The sequence below is a fragment of the Grus americana genome, chromosome 5, assembly GCF_028858705.1.
Source record: "Grus americana isolate bGruAme1 chromosome 5, bGruAme1.mat, whole genome shotgun sequence".
NCBI classification, from domain to species: Eukaryota; Metazoa; Chordata; class Aves; order Gruiformes; family Gruidae; genus Grus; species Grus americana.
The window spans coordinates 55,061,458-55,083,192 of NC_072856.1; the positions used below are offsets into that span (position 1 = coordinate 55,061,458).

General features: G+C 40.4%; 1 protein-coding gene across 1 annotated transcript in view; it reads left to right on the forward strand.

Moving 5' to 3' along the window:
* The first annotated feature begins 737 nt into the window (after positions 1–737).
* BDKRB2 (bradykinin receptor B2) overlaps positions 738–21,735 on the forward strand; it is a 45,739-nt gene continuing 24,741 nt past the window's right edge. Inside the window, exon 1 of the mRNA XM_054828596.1 lies at positions 738–833. The gene's annotated coding sequence lies outside the window, so the exon portion shown is untranslated. The remainder of the gene's footprint in view (positions 834–21,735) is intronic.

A 21,735-nucleotide genomic window follows, 5' to 3' on the forward strand; every position in this document is an offset into this window, starting at 1 on the left:
AACAGATCTAAGGGTTTTCTTGAATCTTTTACTTTCAGAATTATTATTTTGTAGGAAACTGAGCGGACTGTTCTTTTCTCTGCTCACTCCTTATTTAAATGAATATGTATCCTTTGTGTGGAATTCTGCAACCATGGTTGCCATTTCAGATTTCAGTTTAATTGCATAAATATTAGAGGAAAACCAGCTATGCGTCTTACGAACAGTGTAAAATTAGTTCTCTGTGAATTATCTCAAATGCAGAATAAAAGTCAATGTAGTAGGAAAAAGGCTCTGCTCTGCTCTTAGGGTATCATTCCATTTCATACAGACACCTCATCCATAAACTTGAAGAAACTTTGGTCCAATTTAAATATTTAAGCAGTATTTGGATTCTGTATTAGTTCTCAGAAGACTGAGTAGTCAGAGACTTCTGCTGAGGAAGAGCAGTGTCTTCCAAAAACATAAACAGTGAATTTCTTCCCATGGAAAAGAAGTATGTGAGATTGTAAATCTTTTTGATCTTTTCTGAAAGCTGTTGTGCAAGCACATCTGGTTTATATACATACTGTGGCACATCATTATTTTAGCTGAATTTATGTTGTTTACCGCCCATATTCAAATACCAGCAGTCTCATACTGGATGCAGTAGACAAATGTTGCTTTTAATTTATAGTATGGGAGAAAATCCAGGAATATGATGTCATCAACAGAGGGATGAGTCTGTTCTGTTCAGGGAGGGGCAGAAAACCAGAAGTTAGACTCATTCATACAACAGAAGGAGCTTGGCTGTTCCCGGAGACTTGTTGCTCTTCGCTCATTTGTACCTGCTCAGTGGTGAATTTGCAGTCAAGGTACGTGTTTCTGTTTCTTTTTAATACGAAAAGTTCTCATTATTTAAATTCAGTATGGTTTGTTGCTTCTTGGAAACCACTTCTTGAATTCTTAATACATTTCTGGTTCAGTGACAAAAGAACTGTTGTTATTAGTGCTCCGGGAATGCGGAGGAGAGAAATAATTATTGCTAATGTGCTTTGGTAACTTGTCAGGTTTTGCAGAGCTGTAGCATTTATTTCAAAGTACCCCACATATCAAAGGCACAGGGCTTTTCACCTGCCACAGATACTACCCAGTGTATGGGCTACTGGAGGGTAAGGATTTTTTCTGTCTGGAAGACATTTCGTATCTCTAGTCACACCACGGGCACGCATTTTTTCATCTCACAAAAAAGCAGAAAGTACAAGCAGCTAACTTTGTTTTAAGCTGAGAAATTACCTACAAAATAGCAGGGAGAAGCCAGAGACAATTCTTTTCTGCACATACCGATCATTTTCTCTCTGTTTATTATTTTGATTGTAAACTTTGTGGGGCAGGAAGTGTGTGTGCATACCTTGGACTAATAACCTGTCTCGTCTGCATTGATTGAATGGCAAAGACTAAACTTTAAAGCTTTTTCTTAAGTTACAAAGAAGAAAGTTTTGGATTACCTTTAAGCAACATTTTGGACTTCTTTCTAACATCTGTATTCAAATAAAAAATGCAGTAGGAACATGATTTATAAGATGCTGATAAAAACAAAGAAAACTTAAAACTAGGGTTGTAATTAGGATCATATAACAGAAAAAAAACAAACCCAAAAAAACAACAAACCAAAAGTTGAAATATATGCTATACTTTTAGCTATTCATTTTCCATTATTCAGTATCCTAAGCAGCTCTGTTAGCATAATAATAAAATAGCCATAAACCCAAAACACTTCAAATAGCTTTTCATTCGAATCCTTGTTTTAATACACTGTATGTAATCTTACAGATGCTCTCTCCTAAGATAAGAGTGTATTTTTTGTCTTGAACAGCTGTACGTATTTTCTTTAAGAAGCTAGAAGACAGTTAGCTAATACAAAAATAATCTATTTCTACAGCAGAGTCGCTAAGATTGAAGAATCAGGATATCGAGTAATATCAGTCATATGATTTTTATCTTGCCTGCTCTTCTCTGAGAATGTGCAATCATTAAGAGAAGCATCTTTGCACTTCAGGCTCATTCATAGACTTCCAAAAATATTTGTCTTGTTTTCAGTGTGAATAGTAAAAACACAAAGAGAAGGGATAAATGTACCCAAGTGAATAAAGGCTTTGGAATAGCCAGAGCAGAGACACCTCCAGAAAAATCTTTGTCACTGGGCCCTGTACATGCTAGAACAGGATTAACCGAGTTACTCAGAGTTACCTGAACATTTTGTACCAACAATCCAACAAAAAACTGCCTTTCCTACTGAGTTAGAGCTTTCTGAAATAAGGATCTCAGCATTGCACTGGAACACAGCTTTAAAAAAGTCTCATAGCTATGAAATATTTGAAGTCTTTTCTCCAACAGAAAAGAAGCGGAATTTGGGAGAACTTTATGAGGACCCTAAAATTCACTGCTTAAGAATAGCCAGTGTTTGATAGCCTGGTTTTCATGGAAAGAAGGGGGTAAAAGGCTCTTAGAAACCCAAATCTCACTGTTTTCAAAATCATAGTAGGAAAAAAAAATCATTTTGCAAGTCTGGGAAAATTAATCAGATATTAGAGCTTTGTTTTCAAAACAAATTCCTTCCCAGTAATGAATTCACAGCAAAAGTACACCTGAAGTCATTAGCAATGCTAATCAATATAAAGTTAAAAAAACCCTGAGAGTAAATGCCATTTCACTAAAACCTCTGCTTTTCTTTAGAAATTACACATAAACCAGCCTTGTTTTATTGTCACTCATGGTTTTTTTTTTTTAAACTCTCTCTCAGTACTCCATACATTCGAGTTTCCCCTACCTTATCTAAAGGTTTATCTTCCTTCCTTCTTGCATTTAGCATACTTCAAATTTTCCACACATGGAGCTGAAAAGTTATGCCTCTGCCTGGCTGATACACAGCCGTGAACAGGCATGGTGCTTTAAAGTGGAGACAAAAGCTTTCCTTAGCCAGTCCTCTGTAACTGGAGTAAGTCTGGGTGAATGGGCAGCTACTACAGAATCACACCCTACAGTACAGTCTTTGGGTGCTGACTCACAAAATCTGCAGCTGGCAGGCAGAAGGATGAACCAGATTCTTCCCTCAGCTGGGTGCCCCTCTCAGCAAGAACGCACGACCAGGGATGGAGGGAGGAGAGGGCAGCCCTGTACCATGGCAGCCCTGAGGTAGGTAGGCACAACCACAATAGGAAAGCACAGAGGATTGGAGAACCACAGCAACACTTTAAACTTGGGATCTGCAGGCTGCACCTGCTAGCGATCACCACAGTGGTAAAACATCGTTTGCTTAGAAGTAATGCTAGTGCACTGGGGCTGAGGGACCCTGGTCGTGATCCAACACCCCACTAAGCAATTAAATATTGGAGAACAGGCACAAATGGGATACAGACCAGAAAAAAAAAAAAATACAAGGAGCGAAGTTGCCTGCTGAAAGCATACTATCTTCAGTCTGATGATAAGCAAGTCCGAAGTATTGAGACATTGTGGCAAAGCTGCTATATCAAACTTCAACGAAATGCTTCAGGACTCTTGATGTTCCCTGGAGTGGTGGATTTGACTTACTCTTGCTGCTGTGCTGTGTTTACCTCCCTTACATATTAACTCCTCAACTCAATTCAGCAAGGTTGGGCTGGTTTTTGTGATCCCTGCGAACAAATCTGATCATTCAGGTTTGGAGATCCACTGGTGCTGAGCTTTGCACGCTGGGATATGCCAGTGTGGTGATAGTGTTGCAAACAAAGGCAGACTTCAGACTATGGCTAATTTGCAGAGAACGGAGCTGTGAAAATGCAGAAATCCATTTCTTCCACTCACAATATCAGAGATTACAGGTAAACTCCACAAAAATAGAGAATGAGCTATGGTTAGAGGTCCAAGTCTTTTTGATATTAACAGGATTTATACATGCATGCCCAGAGGCAGAACTGGCCATCGCTGTTTTTCCTCCTGTAGTGTTTGTGCTTTGGCAGAAGGGAGTACGCTGCAGGCATGCTCTTTGGGACCTGCACCCCCGTGTCTCTGGAGGTGCTCTGTCCCTTTGCCATGGCTATATGATTTCCTATCAGCTGTCTGACTGACTGAAAGGCTGCTGCTCTAAAGTGTCATGGGGGATAAAAGAAGGACAGCAGGTTCTCCTCCAGAAGGGCGATGTGAGCCTCCTGCCCACACACATGGAGCAAAGCAACTACCCAAGCCGCTTTCCTGATGTGAAGGGTAAACTACCTGCAGATAGTGGACAGGCCACTAAACTGGAAGTGCTTCACCAAGTCCCCCGAGAATTTTTACAAAAAGCAACTGTGAAGCCTTCATAATTCAAAGGCGGGACCTGATCATTAAACAAGTAAGTAGGAAGGCAGAAATATTGCAGTATATGTCACTAGGTTTTAGCTCAGGTCCACAGGCACCTCTCACCTCCTTCCCCAGCAGTCTTTCCCTATAACAAGTTATATTCTACGCTCTCTGTATTATATTTGGCTTCTACTTAGATTATAAGCTCCTTGAGGCAAAGCCTGTCTCGATGCTTGCACAGCTTTTGCACATTGATTACCGCCGAAGCCTCCGGTCATCAGTGTAACACAGATGGTATGGCAATATCCGCAGCGCCATGCTCCGGGTCTTGTCTGCTAGACCGGGGCAAACAGCACACCAAGCAAGCAACCAGATGAAGGGATGTAAAAAGTGATACAACTAACCACACAGCCTAGATCCTCAGCTGGATTGAATGTTCACAGCGCCATCCACGTCAGCAGAGTAATGACACTGTATAGCAGATGAGGTTTTACAGATCTGTTGGCAGACGTGAGTGATTTGCTCACCAGTAACCTGCTTACCAAACATGGTAAGCCACATCCTTTTTCTGGTTTCTTTTTCAAGAGGGAAAGATCTGTGAAAGGCTTGTTTTCCTAGCTGTGAAATCAAGAGACAAGAAAAAAATTTGTGTGGTGGGTGTTCCCTTAACTATCAAAATGGTAAACTTTGCTGTAGGACACAGAATACACTCCGAGTCAAATTTTAGCCCTTGTAACTGTACAGCCTGAGCTCAATGCTGAACTTCAGCCAATGATTCTTACAACCAGTCTGGTGTCATCAGGCTATTTACTACAATGGTCTCATCTCCTTAAAAATCTGTGATATCTGAGCTCAAGCATGGATTTCTCATGTCTTTATTTCTTTAGACTCAGACATCTAAATCAAACCCTCCAGACACTCTGGAGAGCCCTCCCACATGCTCCTCATGCAGGATCCTGCGTTACCTGCTCCAGACCAGCTCACAGGTGGCTGTTGTCCTTGGCATCACCCAGAAAGTTTTGCTGTTCCTGGTCCTTCCAGCGGCAGGCACTGGAAACACGCAAACCACTTTCTCCCAGAGTAAACAACAAAACAGCAGGGAAACAGTTTGTGGCACTAAAGGTGACCAGAAAATGTTTGCTTTGTGGAAATTCTCTCTCTTTTCTCTCTCTCTCTACACACATAGACATATATAGACACACAGAAATATATACACCTATATAGACAAACACAGATATTTATTGGCATCTTCTCAGAGAAGTAAAATACATGTTCCTCTGCATAATCGTGTTATCCATGCAGCCCTGTCCAACCCATTAGTCGGGGACAATCCTACAAGGAGCCTCCACTACTTCCTTCCTGGTTCCCACATTTTTACTTGGTACAAAAAGATCAACAAATATTTTCATCAGAAGTTTCTGATGTGTCCATCTATTAGGATCAAGACCGTTGCACTTGTTTATTTCTTCTCCTTTGCTTGAGCAAGGATCTTTTTTTTTTTCTTTTAGTTAATGCCAAAATTTCCAAGTCATGAGGATCTGGGACTATCCCTCATGGGTAGATAAATAAGCAAAAGCATTATCTTCTCACAAGCCTTCATTCTGTATAGAAATTTACAGTAAGTAAAAAAGTCAAGTAACAAGAAGATGGACTAGCCATTTACAAAAACAAAGGCACCAGTTTAAAACTGAAGAGCTTTCTAAATGGCGCTACTTTTTTTTTTTCTTCGTTAGTTGCAAGTTCATTTTCACAGTGATTCTATTCCAACATGTTTAAAGTAGTCATAATGAATCAGACATGAATACAATTCATGAATGGCTGGGATATTGTTCACAGAAGTATTAATTTATACATTTTTTTTAAAAAAAACCCAGCATGTACAGGCATGTTGCATAACACAACTGCGTGCTTCCATCTTCTGTTTACTTCACTCCCCTGAGAAACTTTTTTTTTTCATTAAAAGAGTCACCTTATAGCCAAAAAATTCCAGCCAGCTGGCTCAGCAACAGAGACTTTTCCCAGAAGTAGAAGGAAGTAACAAAGCGGAGTCAGTTTTGTGTAGGTGTTTCCTGCAATATTATGGAACATTAGTCTTTTTTTTTGGAAATATAAGAAGACAGCAATTTGGTTTTGTCCACAATAGTCTACAAATTGGCATTCAAATAATGATTACAGCTCATAACTGTATAGTATGATACATCTGGAATTTCATTCTGCTACATTTTGCATCATGTATCACTATAGGCAGGTTTACTGTATAAGTAAGTAGTTTCCACTGCACGGTTGTATCATTTTGTTTTAAAAAGTGTTAAATGGAACATATTAATAACGTTTGACTTAGGACAAGTGAATTCTGGTCAAATAAGTTTAAAAAAATTGAAGAAAGATTCAACTTTAAATACCAGAATCAAACAATTTCGAATTTTGTACTATTTTGAAGCTAGGTGAAATAAGGAATCAAACTGTATAAACTATCTAGGTTTTATAACATTTTAAATGCAAATCCCAGATAAAACTCTCATAACTTTGGTATATACCTGACTCAGGCAGGAATCCTTATTCATTATTTGTTTCAGAACGCTTTTCCCTCATGGGAAATTGAACTCCTCTTTTTCCCTTCTTTCCTTCCATCCTTCCATCCTTCCTTCCTTCCCAGCAGCAGCAGCATTTCTCCTCTATTTGTTTTCCTTAGCAGCACTATGTTGTCTTCCAGGACTTGCATCCACTCATTTCCTCTTCACTTGTTCCTGCCCCGACGCCCTGGCACGAGCCTTTGCTGCCTGCTGCAGAAAACTGTCGCGTGCAATTCCACACAGTGCTTTATGTTCTGCAGCAGCTGCAAAAGTGCTACACAAGTTCAAAGGTGACATGATTAACCTAAATAAGAACATTTTTCAAAATTAACAGAGCTGGTCAGAAGACAAAATATCTGTTTCACAGAAATATTGGGAAGGGAAGAAGGAAGAAGTGAAATTCCAATCTGGAATTAAAGAATCTTGACATTTTTAGCAAAAGCAAGAAACCAAAACAGAGAACACATGCACACACACCAAAGAAATCTGCCTGGGAATGGGTAGCACAGATTAGGGATTTTGAACGAGGCATCCTCCTTCTTAAGCAAGTGCCTGGGGGATAAACGGTAGTGAGTCAGGCTCTTAAGTTCTCTCCTTTTTTTTGGAGCTGCTCCACTTTGTAAAGGTAATAAACTGTTTAGTTGGCCAGACAGGAATTACATCTTTAAAATCTTTCCTGTTAAATTCCCCGATTCTTTTGTGAAAAAAAAAAAAAAAAACAACTTCATTTTAAAATCAGTTTCTCCAGAAACTTTCTGGTTTGATTGTCATTTTAATAGGAAAAGAAAATTCCTCTCCTCCAACATTTAGTAAAATATCTCCTAAGTAGCTGTAGTACTCAATACGTGAGTGTGAGGTACCAGCAAGCGTGACCCATCAGCTGTTATCACTGTGCAGACAGGAAAAGGTCTGATCTTGTGTCAGGCTGCAGATCCACACCATGACAACCCATGTGACTGCTCAATCTTTGAAGGATCTTTGGTTTTTGTTAACTTTGGGTACAATAGTTCTTTGAAGGAGCTGTGGCACATACCAAGGGAATCTGTCTCTCTAACTAAATTCTCACTGTAGATTTTTGTCGGCTCTGACATTCTGGAAAGACATATCTTCTTGATGAACACCTGTGCTCAAAACCTATGTATAAAGACTGAAAAACAAATTGTCTGCACCAGATTCCAACAGGATTCTGACAACTCCTGTTGCTAACAAAAGGATGACAATAAATTAATACACAGTTTAATTTCAGAACTCTGGCAAAGCACGAAAAGGCAAAAATAAAATTGTAATCCAAACACTGACTGTTGTAAATCAACACTGTAAATCACACCATTTCTCAGCTGGAGAAATGTCCTGAACCTTCCAGACCTCTCAGTGTTGAAAGCCACATGCATGCTTGAACAATTTAATCACCGGATCCTTATCAGCATGTATTTGAATACTTAGTTCTTCCAACAGAAATATGATGTATTCCCACTTAAGAATTGTTGTCACTAGAGTTCCCCTGTGTTTTCAGCAGAAAAACAGGCTACATTTGGATGTATATCCAATTTTATCTGCTGTGACTATCAAGGTAATTGCAATACAATGTGAAGTTCACTATAGTTACACATACCATTTCCAATATGTACATCTTTTTTTTGAGATTTCCTCTGCAGTGTACAGGCTGTGGTGATTTTTAACCATGATATCTGAAAACTGACCTCTTTCCAATTGCAAATGCTTCATGCACTGGCTAAGTCAGGAGCAGATACATGAAAATAATATGAAATGACTGTCCCAGCTGCTCAAGCAACAGCATAGCAGGACTTGTTTGACCTAGGAAGGGCAAGGAAAATGGCTTTCTGAAGTTTATCGTTTAAGAAGTGAAGCATGTTCCAGGCTAGAGTTCTCCTTGAGAAGGGAACTTATCAATGCTTGCACTGCCACAGTCTGCTTTTAGGAGTTTTTAAAACAGTATGAAATTTAAAAAAAAAAAAAAAAAGCCAAAAAACCCCACCACCAAACAAACCACCCCCAAAAAAAACCAACAAAAGGCCCCCAAACTACTGATCATTTTAGTGAAGACAACTTTCCATTTAGACAACGAGAATCATGTCATGCTTGTATTCCTTCCATGACACAAATCAGTAATACTGGGGATCATTCATGGGACGGTCCATGAGAAAAGCTTTTCAGGAGGTTGAAATCTGAGTTTATAGTTTAATGTAGATTTTGGCATATGTCTACAGCTGTTGTCAGAGGTTCTAAATTAAACTGAGGCTGTCTTAAGAAGTCCATGTGGTAGAGGTGCTAACTTAACAACCTGGATAAATATAATCTCCTCTGAGTTCTACCTGCTTGAAATTAAAGCTGTAATTTCACTTGAACACTATATAGTTAATCACCCTTTCTAGTCTATTCTGTTGTCAGAGCCCAACGTGCTGTTTGAAAACTGCACCATTACTCAGTGCAGCCGTGCGGACACCCCTTTGGTGGAAGGCATTAAGAGAACACAAGGCATTATTACTAATTTATAGAGAGGACAGATTTCCACGTGCGATGCCCTGCCCTCTGCACTAAGGACTCCTCTACTCGCACAGAGCCATCAGCGTGTGGCTCAGCAGTAGAAAAGGTAGTAGTGACTGAAACATTTCCAGCTGCTGGTGGGGATGACTATTTGTGGTTGCAAATATGTTTTGCAGACATAATATGACAGTTTAGAATATCTTTTACCTTTTTGCAAAATGCAACAGGCACTTAATCAACTCCAGAGTAAAATAATCATTGACCTGTATGATAAGAAATGATGAAAACAGTTGTTGTCAAAGAAACAGCTATTAGACTTTGGGACAGCAACCAGTCAGCCACACATATGATGAGCTTCCAACCTTTGCCATTGGAGACAGTCAGGCTTTTCTCAAAAGCCATACTTGTGAAAGCTGCTGGTGAAAATGTGCAGGAAATACTGCATTATTGCAAATAGCCTTGACAACAATGTAAACACGATAGTGATTGGAGGCATGGGAGATGGCAAATCTCTGCCTTTTTTCTAAATGACTGCTATAACGTTCTCAGGGTGCTAGAAGCAAAGTGCTTTCAGGGCACGAAGCCAGTTCATCTGAAAGGCAAATCTCTCCATTAAGTATTTAATGCACAAAGGGAGCAATATTGGCAAATACCGTTTGGCCATTAGACCTTCACATTTTGCCTGGTCATGAGAACTTAGGGCTGCTGCCCGGGGAAAAGAGCAGTGTTTCAGTTGCTAAGAAAAGGAGTGGCTAAACTGAGCTGGTCTGGTAGGAGTCATGCAACAAACAGCAAGGCAGTAGAGGACATCCACGTGCATATCAGTGAGGGAGTCTTAAGCAGAGTTTTGTGCGCTGCTGAACAGCTCTTCTGTGCCTCCCCTACTGCAAGGTGAATAAAGGAGCATCAGTTCTTGGGGCACAGAAGTGCTTCAGGACTTACTGGGGTTTCCTCTTATAATTCTACCTCTGTTGCTCTATTAATATTGCCCGGTGCTTTCTGCAGGATATTCCCATTGCTCTCTGTAACAAAGGTATCAAGCAATTTATGTCATTGGCATGCTCATCAGTGCTCTCCTATCTTTCATACTGAGATCAGCACTGTAACTATTTAATTATTGGAATCCCAAGACCAGTTCTGACAGCCTACCCCAGGAACAGTTCCTCCAGCCCAACTCTCAAAAACTGTTGTCGGCCAGTTGAAAATTCACGTATTCCTTTTCCAGCTTAGCTGTTTTCGGCATGGTACTAGCAGTAGTTCTGATCTATCTGGGTTTCAGGAAAGGTTGTTTTCTAAAGCAGGAAATTCTTACTTTAACAAAGAAACATAATCTAGCTGCACAAGCTGCTCTTGATAAAATCATTAACATTTTATCTCTTTATCACTGGATACAGGTTACTTTGGCTATTCACTGGGCTCAAGGTATTGTCTGCCACTTGATAGACACATTGTACTGTTTGGTACCATCAGACCTGCCATTTCACGTGACATCAGACTGCTGCAATGGATATTAAACGGGTCTCACAACATTAGTGCATTAAGCTCTTTGAATTTTGCAGTGGCGATGGAGTACAGCAATACCTTGTCGTACAACAGAGAATTCCCGTGGTGCCTGCAGTGCTCATGGGAGGGGATACAACCTCCTTTGACCCTGCTCCAGCATGGCAAAACTTCATGTCACATCATAAAACTCAGGAAGTTTATAGTCTCTCATTTGCCCTCATACTTCAGTTAAACTGTGCGAATTTTGATCATTCAGCTCTGCAGACATACACCATGAGTGCTGCAGGGGGGTTAAGGGAGATGCAAGATTTCAGCCCTGGGACAAGGCTCGGGCTTTCCCAGCAGTCGCTGCTGCCTGCCGGGGAGCCCTGTGTGGTTCCTGCTGCCAAAGCGTGTTGCTCTCACTCCAAGCAGCACTTTTGCTTCTTCTCTCCCTGTACGAACGTGCAGTTAGGCTCGATCCCATCCATCGTTATTTGCAAGACAGTGCAACTAGGGAGGTAATATCAAGCTAGGCACTGAGCCAGCTAGTCACAGGAATAAATTATGTTAATAGATGGATCATTTTCTCTGCAACAGATCCAATGTGGAGTGAAAATTCTACAAAGATGAAAAACGTGAGCAAAACGTTACCTGATCATTTTCCCTGTCGGCAGTAGGTCTTTCAGCTAATGATAGAAACTAGTGAGCTTTGTGAGTCTAAGCAAATGAGACCAAGCTTGTGTTTATTTCACCCATACTACAAACCAAGTGTATTGTCCTTCTTTACTTATTTCTACCTAGCAATAATCAGGGTCCCAGACAGCACTGTATCCATCAGGCACATTTCCCTTCCCTTTCACCTGTGTGATCTGCAAATTTGCAAGGGTCCGTGACTCCATCTGCCATAGTCATCTCTCCGTTTTCCTCAACATCTCCTCTGTCTGTGCCTTTAAGAGAGGGAGCAACTTCACCTGAAAGCTGGGCTGTGTGGGAATCTTAAACCAGTGAACTGGGGGATGTATCCTTCCCTGGCATTATTTAAAATCCCTGCCTAGTGAAGTAGCAGCATTCCTGCTTATGTTATTGCTGTAAGCTAGTGCTTGCCCTCAAAGGCACCAAAGAACTTGAGAAAAGGAAGGGAAAAGCTTGATGCCACTTGCAAAGTTTGACCCTCTACCCTTGATGTGGTTTAACACGTCAGGCAGCTAAAACAACCATGCAGCCGTTCGCTCACTGCCCCCCTTCCCAGCTCGGATGGGCGAGAGAATTGAAAAGAAAAAGGTAAAACTCATGAGTTGTGATAAAGACAGTTTAATAGGACAGAAAAGGAAGATGATGGTAATGATGATGATGATGATAAGGATAAGAATATACAAAACAAGTGATGCACAGCGCAATTGCTCACCACCCAGAACTGATGCTCACCTTATTGCTGAGCCTCCTGGCCAACTCCCCCAGTTATATACTGAGCATGACATCATATGGTATGGAATATCCCAGCTGTCCTGCTGTGTCCCCTCCAAGCTTCTCGGGCACCCCCAGCCCTCTTATTGGCAGGCCAGTATGAGAAGCTGAAAAGTCCTTGACTGTTTAGCAACAACTAAAAATATTAGTGTGTTACCAACATTATTCTGGCCTTAAATCCAAAACACAGCACTGTACCAGCTGCTAGTAAGAAAATTAACTCTATCCCAGCTGAAACCAGGACAATCCCTTACTTTACTGAGAATTAAATATAAAACATCGTTTTGGACCAAACATCAAGTAAACAAAACCCAAAAGAACAGAAGTCAGACATGGCAGCAGATGGACCCTAAGCTCAAGGATACGCTGAGAGCTTTCTGAAAGCAAATGCTGTCAACAAAGCCCAAGATACCAGTGTGCAAAACTAGGCTGACCCAATATCATATACATGTGAAAACCCAGAGCACTGATAAGACAGTGTCAGAAGTGTGATAAACACATGTATAGGCATGACAGGGCTCGTCCTATCTCTGAAAGACCAGACATGATCTGTGAGTCTCATAGTCCAAACCTGAACCCTAAGTATGGGCTGAGTCTTGGACCATGACAACCAGAAATTGAAGTGTGTGCTGGGAGGGGGAGAAATGCAGTGACCATCTCTGTTTTCAGAGTAGTTTGACAGTTTTTGAATTAATCTTCTTTCTTTGCTGTGTACTAGTGGTAAAAGTTGCTGAACAAGTACAGGAAGGTCTACTGTGTTTACTAACCCATCATGTACCAAAGGGAAGGAAAAAGCTGCACAGCATTAACATAATAGAAATCTCCAGGAAAATAAAATGTTAAACAACTTATTCAGGTCTAAATTTAACTTAAGGAATTGTTGCCATGAGCACATCACTATGTACGGGTCTTGTATGTATCAAATTTTCAATTCTTGATGGCTCCACAGTTACAGACCTCATTTACTTTTTATTGCCAAACACTTTCAAATATTAGCAGAAGGTTTATTGTGAAAAACAAACAGCTGAGGGATTTACCCTTGTATTTCATTCCTTTGTCCAAACTGCACCTTTCTATGATACGCCTCAAAACGACCCTAGAGCAGTATTCAAGGGATTTGGCATTCTCTACTATTTATTCGCTTATACCCTTTCCTTTTTAATGTAACAAAGCTTTGATGAAGCCTTTCTCTGCAAGAGGAATGTTCTAACCCAGTGTATCACCAACGGCAGTGCTGTTCTGGGATACTTTCTGAAATCCAGGTTCTGTGAAAGTTTTCCATACAAGAGGAATTACACAGCTCCAAAGAACAGCTAAGTGAGCTAACACATGCAACAAAACTGCACCTAAATCTTTACGGCACTTTGATTTAAGAAGTGCCCCATAAGTGTGCCCAAGCTCACCATCTAGCCCTTGTGCTCACCACTGACTAGGAGTAAGTCATGTAGCCTCGTAACAGCTCATTTGATACATTTTCACAGGAAAATAGATTTCTGAGAGACTGAATCCACTCACTTCTGTAAATTGCTCTCAGTAAAATTACTGCTAATGAACAATACAATAATACATGGCATTTATAATTATTACAATAGGAGTGATAGAGGATCAGAGCTGTATGGCATTACATTTAGGGCTAAACGTATGTTTTTCCCTCCTCCATACTTCAGAGAAAGAAGAGGACTTTTTTCTACAAGTGGTGAATTTAAAAAGTTGTTTCTTGCTGAACATTTCTAGCTTATATTGCCTTTGAGATAGTTAGGAAAGGCTAAAATATGGATGAGTTTTAAGTCAACTTTGAGGAAACCAGAGTTCTCAGGAATTAGGAAGGTGTTATGAACACGCAGATTTTTAAAAGGTCAGAAAGGCAGCAAAAATTAGTATAGAGAGGCCGGGTTGATTTTCCTCCCTGTTATCTTACCATAGATAAATCCTTTTGTCAGAAGAAACACAGAACAGTAAAAACAAAATCCTCTAGCTCATCTGCTTTAGCTGTTGCCAAGGTAGCGCACAGCTTTACACAGCATTTCTGTTCTCCCAAAAGACAAGAAGCAGAAATTTTCCTGAAAAACAGCACTCAGCCAAGGTCCAATATATTTAGCACTACATCAAATTCTTATTCATTTCAAATATGGACCCAAGCCTCCTTTCTTCTATTTTTCAAATACTTAAAAATCAGAAACTTGTATTTTAACTACTTCTTCTGGAAGAAATCAGCAGCTTCTCTTTTTGAGTTCCTAAAACCTGGGCTGTTTTAACAGACTACTTCCCAGGAGAATCTTTTCCTTATCTTCCTTTGCTATAATTCCATGTTTCATTTTACAGCTATAATGCTCTATTTTGTAGTCTCTATAATGCTCTACTAAGCCCAAAGATTTGCCAGTTTCACAGTGGAGTTATGCCCCTCACCACGCAATCTTAGTGCTAACACCAAGGGGCAAAGTTGCCCCTGCAGTGTCTGGGCAGTTCAGAAACTCCAGGGTATCTTGCTTGTCTCCAGAAGACCTCTCAGAGGTCCTGTATCATATACCAGCCCCATGCAGGCATCATAGACAGCCCGTACTTTCCAAAACACCCATATTCAAGCACCTGAATTGCCTCCCAAACACCTGGCTGCTTCTCTCCCTCAAAATCACAGAATTTCTTGCTGAAAACCCCAGATAATACAAAACACCATTTCTCCAGTTACTTCTGTGATTTGGAAGTGCCAATTTTGTGTCCCGATATTGAAAAAAAATAATAAATTACTGTAGCAAAAGCCTGTTCCCACAGCACTTCCAGCAAAATGTCCGTAGCTTCCTAAGGAAACTCGGTGAGCAAGGACACCTTGGTGAGCTAGGAAGTCTAGCGAGCTGGGGCACTCTCTGCTGAAATTCAGCTTTAGTTTGTTGGCCTTAATGCATCTGGTAGTTTCAGTTATTAGCACAAGAAGCACAAATTAAGGAATTTAAGATAATCCAGGTTTGAAGGGACCTTGGAAGGTCTCTAGTCCAACCTCTTGTTCAAAGCTGGGTCAGCTGTGAAATCAGACCGTGCCACTCCAGGCTTTATCCAGCTGGGTCTTTAAAACTTCTGAGGCTGACAAGGTTGAAATGGAATGATTTAGTGGCTAGAGAAACTTCAAAGTCCTGTTGTTTTGATTGTGGAACAGCATCTAATGTTAAAAATAATTATTTCTTGATTCAGATTAAACAGAATTATTGTACTAAAACTGCTCTTTCAGAACGGCAGCAACATCAAGCTTTGGTAACAGTTGCATCATTTTGGAGTGCATTGTTCGTAGAAAAGTTTTGAAAATTCTGACGGCATCAAGTCAGGGGTCAAACATGGACTATGACTCAAACACCATCACTAAATCTGGACTAATTCAAAACAGAGAGATTGGCCCTTTTCCATATAGAAATACCCTGTGTTCAGTACCTCTCTCTGAACCAGTTTGTATTTTCCTTCTCCTGCCAGCTCTCAGAAGTTCAGCTGTTCTGTCCTTCTCCATCTCAGTTATAATTATTTTACACACAGATAACACCTTTTGTCAAAATCATCGCAGTTATTGAATGGGATATATAAACAGCATTGAAAGATAAAATCCCAAGGTATTTGGGCATAAAAAGTATGGGATTTCTTTACGAAAAGTATAGCACTGGAAAGTCTAAAGTGAGCACTTTCAAGATTTCCACTTGGAAAAAAATATGTTATGCGAAGTGCTTCATTGCACTTGATTGGGCTTGTGCTCTTTCCACATCTTTCTTCAGTTGATTGCAATAGACAGTACTGGAATTGAGTGGTTTCACCTCCCACCCAGGGGGAAAAATTAATAGCTTCTTTTCACCTTAAGCCCATTGTTATTGAAATAAGTACTTTAACAGAACAATTTTTTTTCCATTTTTCTAACATAATAGATGTAAATGCCCTAAAAGATAAATGAAGAGCAATGGCTGTCCTTCAATGGAGTGCTTCAAGTTTACATGCCAAAGGGTGTCTAAAAATTCCACTTTTGAGAGGTACCTCCTCTGTATCTTTTCTTTATTGGCTTAATTTTCTGATAAATGAGGGAGTTGATTTGCGTTAAAAATAACTTTTTCTTTGGCAAGGTTATTTTTGTCCCAATCAAGTTCCTCCATCTGGTTCAAAATGAAGCCTCATGAACTGCGAGGGCAGCCGCAGGGTGGAAAGGGACAGTGAAGGGTGAGTGAAAAAACAGGAAATATTTAAGCTAATATTGCCACAAAAGTGTCCACTGATCTACAACCTCAAATGTGCTAAAGCCCATTAGAGATTCATTATAGAAAGACTGGAAATTAAAAATTAACATCATGGGGTCAGTAAAAGCAGAACATTTAGAAATGTTTCTGACACTCCATCTATCTCTCCAAAATAACAAATGCCTCCTCAGTAAAACAGAATTAAAAGAAAACATTCTGAGTAACTTTCAGAGCATGTTTGAGAGATGCCATGAGAGCCACGTAACGTTACCTTTTGATATTTAGTTAAAGATACAAATCAAACCCCTTCTAATGCCAAAGAGAGGGGTACAAGCAGTCCCTCTGGGCTTGGATTAGATGAAAACAAGAGACTCATTTGTCTGGGGATAGATGACAAAAATGCTTTTTTGCAGTAGTAAAGGTTGAAAGAAGAGCAGGTTGAAATAGAAGCTTTGAAAATAAGCCTTACAGAGAAGGTATAGAATTTATAAGGAGGAAGTCTTGTCTGCATTTTTGTTGATGCTGGATTCTGAAAATAAGAGTCCATCACATAAGATGATCTCAATCTTCCAGCACACCTTTGGATTCTTGCTGAGCAATGCTTCTGCTTATGCTATCCCATCATGTGTGCTTCAGGACTGCTAGACCTGTAGGTGTGGAGCTAAAAGATAAAATATGCATTGAGATTGTTTTGTTATAATCTCTTACTAAATAGAAAAACCTCCTTTTCCTCACAAACAGACATCATCCTGGAACCAAATCCTCCAAAGCTGTTAAAATGAAACCTACTTCTCCTCGGCCAGCAAATACCTGTCAGATGGTAACAAATGAGGCAGTTTAGGGGAAGTTCTGCGGCCTCTTAACAACTTCTTGAGTCAATCAGGTTTACACTCCAAGCTCGTGAGAAAGCAGAAGCCATAACATAGAGTCAGCAGGACACGGACTTCCTTGCGTGCACTGCACTGCGGAGGACCGCCCTTACCTACGGCAGCTTTTAAACTCCTGTTGTTTCTCATTTCAGTCACAGCACATCTGTCAGGAAGATACCTTTTTTCTTCTTAACAGCTCTGACAGCTCCTCTGTTGCATTTACTGTAGCTTTTACAGCAGCATGAAGAAGCAAGGCTGCCAGAGTAACAGGCACTACCAGGGGACACTTGGCTGCCCAAACTCGGCTCAGAAATGTTCAGGAGGTCAAATCCACTCAAAAATACACAGCATCAAAGCAGGCTTGGCTCTGCACAGGAACAGAGATTTAGACGAGAGGCTGTGCCAGGTCTTGGGTGTTTTTCTATTTCTTTCTGTAGCTGACCATGCTAAAACCACACCATGTCAGAAGTGAGCCAGTGCCCCTCCCAGCTTTTCCACTCCTCTGTGCCATCGACACCCACCTGTATATGAAGCTGTATGGCAAGCCAGATGTATGTATCTGAAAACACTTTTGGCCACTGGTGGCACTTAAAACAAACCAGGCAATTATAAAATACTGTTAAGGATGCTACAGACTGGGTGTCATATCTACCTTTCACAAGGCTAGTCCCTTGTTAAGAAATCCCTGCAATAAATGGAAAACTAGGCTGCTCTCTAGGCAACCTTCATCGTGAATGATCATATATCATAGAAATCTATCACTTGGAGTAGAAGATTAGTGGGGCCTTGGGCCTGCTCTGTCCTTTGTCCCTGCAGATTAGACTATACAGGTTAACATTATGACTGTATGCCTACACTTTTTAATAATCCACCATTTGCTCCAGCAAACCACATTATAGGGTTTAATATCATAACAGCCTGAACATTTATCCATTAAATACTCCACCTCTTGTTCCTGAGGTTTAAATTAGCAAGGTTATTATGACAATCTCAGTACACACTAATTACAAATTTCACACCTTGTTTCTGCAAAACATGTAACTGGCAAAGTCACAACAGCTTTAATATATGCATTACAAAGTCCCTCCCTTGTTCTCATAGAGTAGTTTATTTGCATTAACATTGCAGTAATCTGAATATTTATTACACATCTCAGGCCTTTTCCTTTCCAAACACAAAACCAAGACACCATAACAGTTTAAGTTATGCACTATATCTTAGCACGCAAGCAAATGTTTAGCATAGTACAAGCAAAGATTAAAACCATTAGTGGAGGTACTAATACATTCATGAGTGCAGTAGCTGTATGGCTTCATCCAGATCCAAAACATGGTGTGAAAAATGTCCTCCTGATGCAGCATGGGCATTTCCCCATTTGGGGAGTAAAGCAGTGCACCAAATAGCTTAGCTGGCCTGGAGCTTGCTCACATCCAGTAGCAGCATTAACTGAGCTCTGACCTTTTTTTCCCTGCAGTTGCATTCCTTAGCTCACAGCTCTTGATCCTTAAAGGGCTTTTTGTCCCACTTCATCATATCCTGCTTCTTTTCTTTCAAGAACATCCATAGGTCCCAGCACATACAGCTGGGTTGTACGACATTCCAATGTTGACCATGCTCCTGGACTCTGGGTCTTACCCTTGGCCTGCTGGTAGTCTCATGCCAGTCTTCTGGCATGCTCTCCCCAGTACAGTACATACAGGTCAGTCCTTGGTCAGCAGGACATCCCCCCAGGTTACCAGGAAATTCCAAGGAGCATTAGTGGCTGTGCCCAGCCCTCAGAGCTGTCAGGCCATGGCACTGGTGACCAGCACCTTTTCGGGGTCCTTCTCCCCTTGCCTGTAAACACAATACAACAGCCCAGCAACTACAGTTGATTAACTTCTTCTTCCCAGTCCCTCTGCAACGGTTCTTCACTTGCAGCATTGGCAGAATTCGGCCATTTCTCAACATATCCCTGCATCAGCCAACCCCAAGGCCCTCCTCTCTTGGTCAGGGCAGTGTATACAAGATGCACAGGTCTGGCTGCCACCAACACAGGGCCCTCTACAGCCCCCCACTATCAAAACCTTGCCATTTGTGCCGAATGCTATTAGCAAAAAATATTCTAGAATAAGAGATAATGACCGACAATGTTTTTAGTGACTGTCACGGAGGAGGTAACTAATCATAGGCGGTGAACTCCAGCAGGGACAAATTCAGCTCTCACAGGAGTCCCTCATGATCAGTAATGATTGCTTCAGCTGGGCAATGTTTAAATCAAAACTGTCAGATAAAATCTTTTGGAGGGTCCCAGCTGAGACATTAGGCCTGTCTTGCATTACACAGAAAGCGTTTGTAGAGAGTGTGTGAAGGGGTCATTTATTTTCACTGAATTGTGATAAGCTAACAGCAAATAGACATCACTCCCTTTTCTAAATTGTGACTGTAAATCATAATGTATTCAGCAAACACATACTTGAAATGAGTTTCCTGTGCTATAGAGAATAGCACCGAGCACATCATTTAAACAGGGTTTGTAAATTGATCATTAGCACATATCACCTTGTTGTCTCCCGTATTTCTACCAATGCTTTATGGGAGGGCTTGCCCTAAGGACCAAGGAGGCAGGTCATGAGAAGCCCCACATCATCAACTTGGTCATGTCTTAACAAACCCCTGCATACTGTTCCTAGGCCACAGTAATGTGATGTAAGTAATTTATTTTAAAGTATTCCAGGGCTTTCCCGTCTAAAAAAAAAAAAAATCTAAAAGAGATTGATTGTAGGAAAAGTATCATAAATCAGTAGGCAGTTTTTAGCTGCTATTTGCTGTAAATTAATTCCTATTTATTGTATTTCTACTAGTCATGTAATGAGGGAAAGGCTAGAAATTGCCAACATACCCTTTATGACCACTCTCTGAATTACTAATGAACATCTTATTAAATATATGCATACATCCAACCTCAAAGAGTAAGATAATGCACTTACAATTTTTTCTGCTGGTTCACAGCCCGCTACTGGCAGAAGAAACAGCTTCTGCTAATTGCATCGCCCAACAGAACTCTGTTCTCAGATGACCTTTTGTTGATCATCCATTAGTATTTCTACTGCCTATGTGTTTTCACAGTGTAAAGTGCCAGCATACACAGAAAGGGAGACTTGAAACTGCTGTTTGCAATTTGTTAGTGGCATCTCTCCCAGCCACAAAAGTTGGGCTTTGAGATATTTAAATGTTTACGAATACCAGCACCTTGATGTCAGGCTTTGCTATAGGGAGATTAATTACATAACAGTATGGCTATCTGAGGTATTACTTAAGAACTCAGAACATCAAGGATACCGAAAACATCAGGATAAAAGTGAGGTGCAGTTAATAGGGGATATAGAAGGTAATATAAAATGTTTCTATAAATATATCAAATGTAAGAGGATAGTGGGGGAAAATCTAGGCCTATTACCAAAAGGAAGAGGGAACCAGTAACTTGGAGAATGATGAAAAGTTCAATGGCGACTCTGCGTTAGTTTTCTCTGAAATGAAGATTGTAATCTGATATTTAAGATGATTGATTTGACAAATCAGATTTATGTGAATTAGGAAAGAACAGATTAAAGAATATATGGAGGTATGCAAAGTGGCAGGATCATATATAACCCATCGTGGTGTGGTTCAGGAATTAGGAGAGGAAATTTATCATTTTTTATGTCTGTGAAACCAAGGAGAATGAGGACATTTCAGAAGCCCAGAGAAGGCAAAACACAATACCTATCTTTAAAAGGCACAGACAGCAGGACCCAGGGATTTACAAACTTGTCAATCTCATTTAAATACCTGGAAAACATGACAGCAAAATATTAAATAATCAGTATATCCACATATGGAGGATAATAAAGAATAACAAAGTGATAAGGAACTGCCAGTATAAACTTATCAAGAATGAAGTTGTGTCAGACTAATCCAATCTGGCCTAATACATAAAGCAGAAGCAATAGATCAGGCATATTTAGGTTTCAGTGGAGTTTCTGGTACTGTTTTATAATCCATTGTGCTGAAATTTGAACAAATAGTGGCAGAAAAATGCACTACAGGTGCAGGTGCTCTGCTATACCTCGAAGGGCTCGAACAGAAGTAAGATTTCTAACCAAAGCATTTACAGCCTACAGTAGTTGCTTGCACCTGGAAGATGAAAAGAGGACATAAATCACAATACTGGCAGTGTTGCATAGCATTCACTGCAGATGGTATTTACATTCAGTATAGAACAACTAAATCTGTATCTACTAGACCTAAAAGCTCCAGATAACCAGTGTCACCAAAAGCATAGATCACTGGATGGGTGTCTACAACATGTAATGCAGTGTAATAAAGAGGATCCACCAACCCATC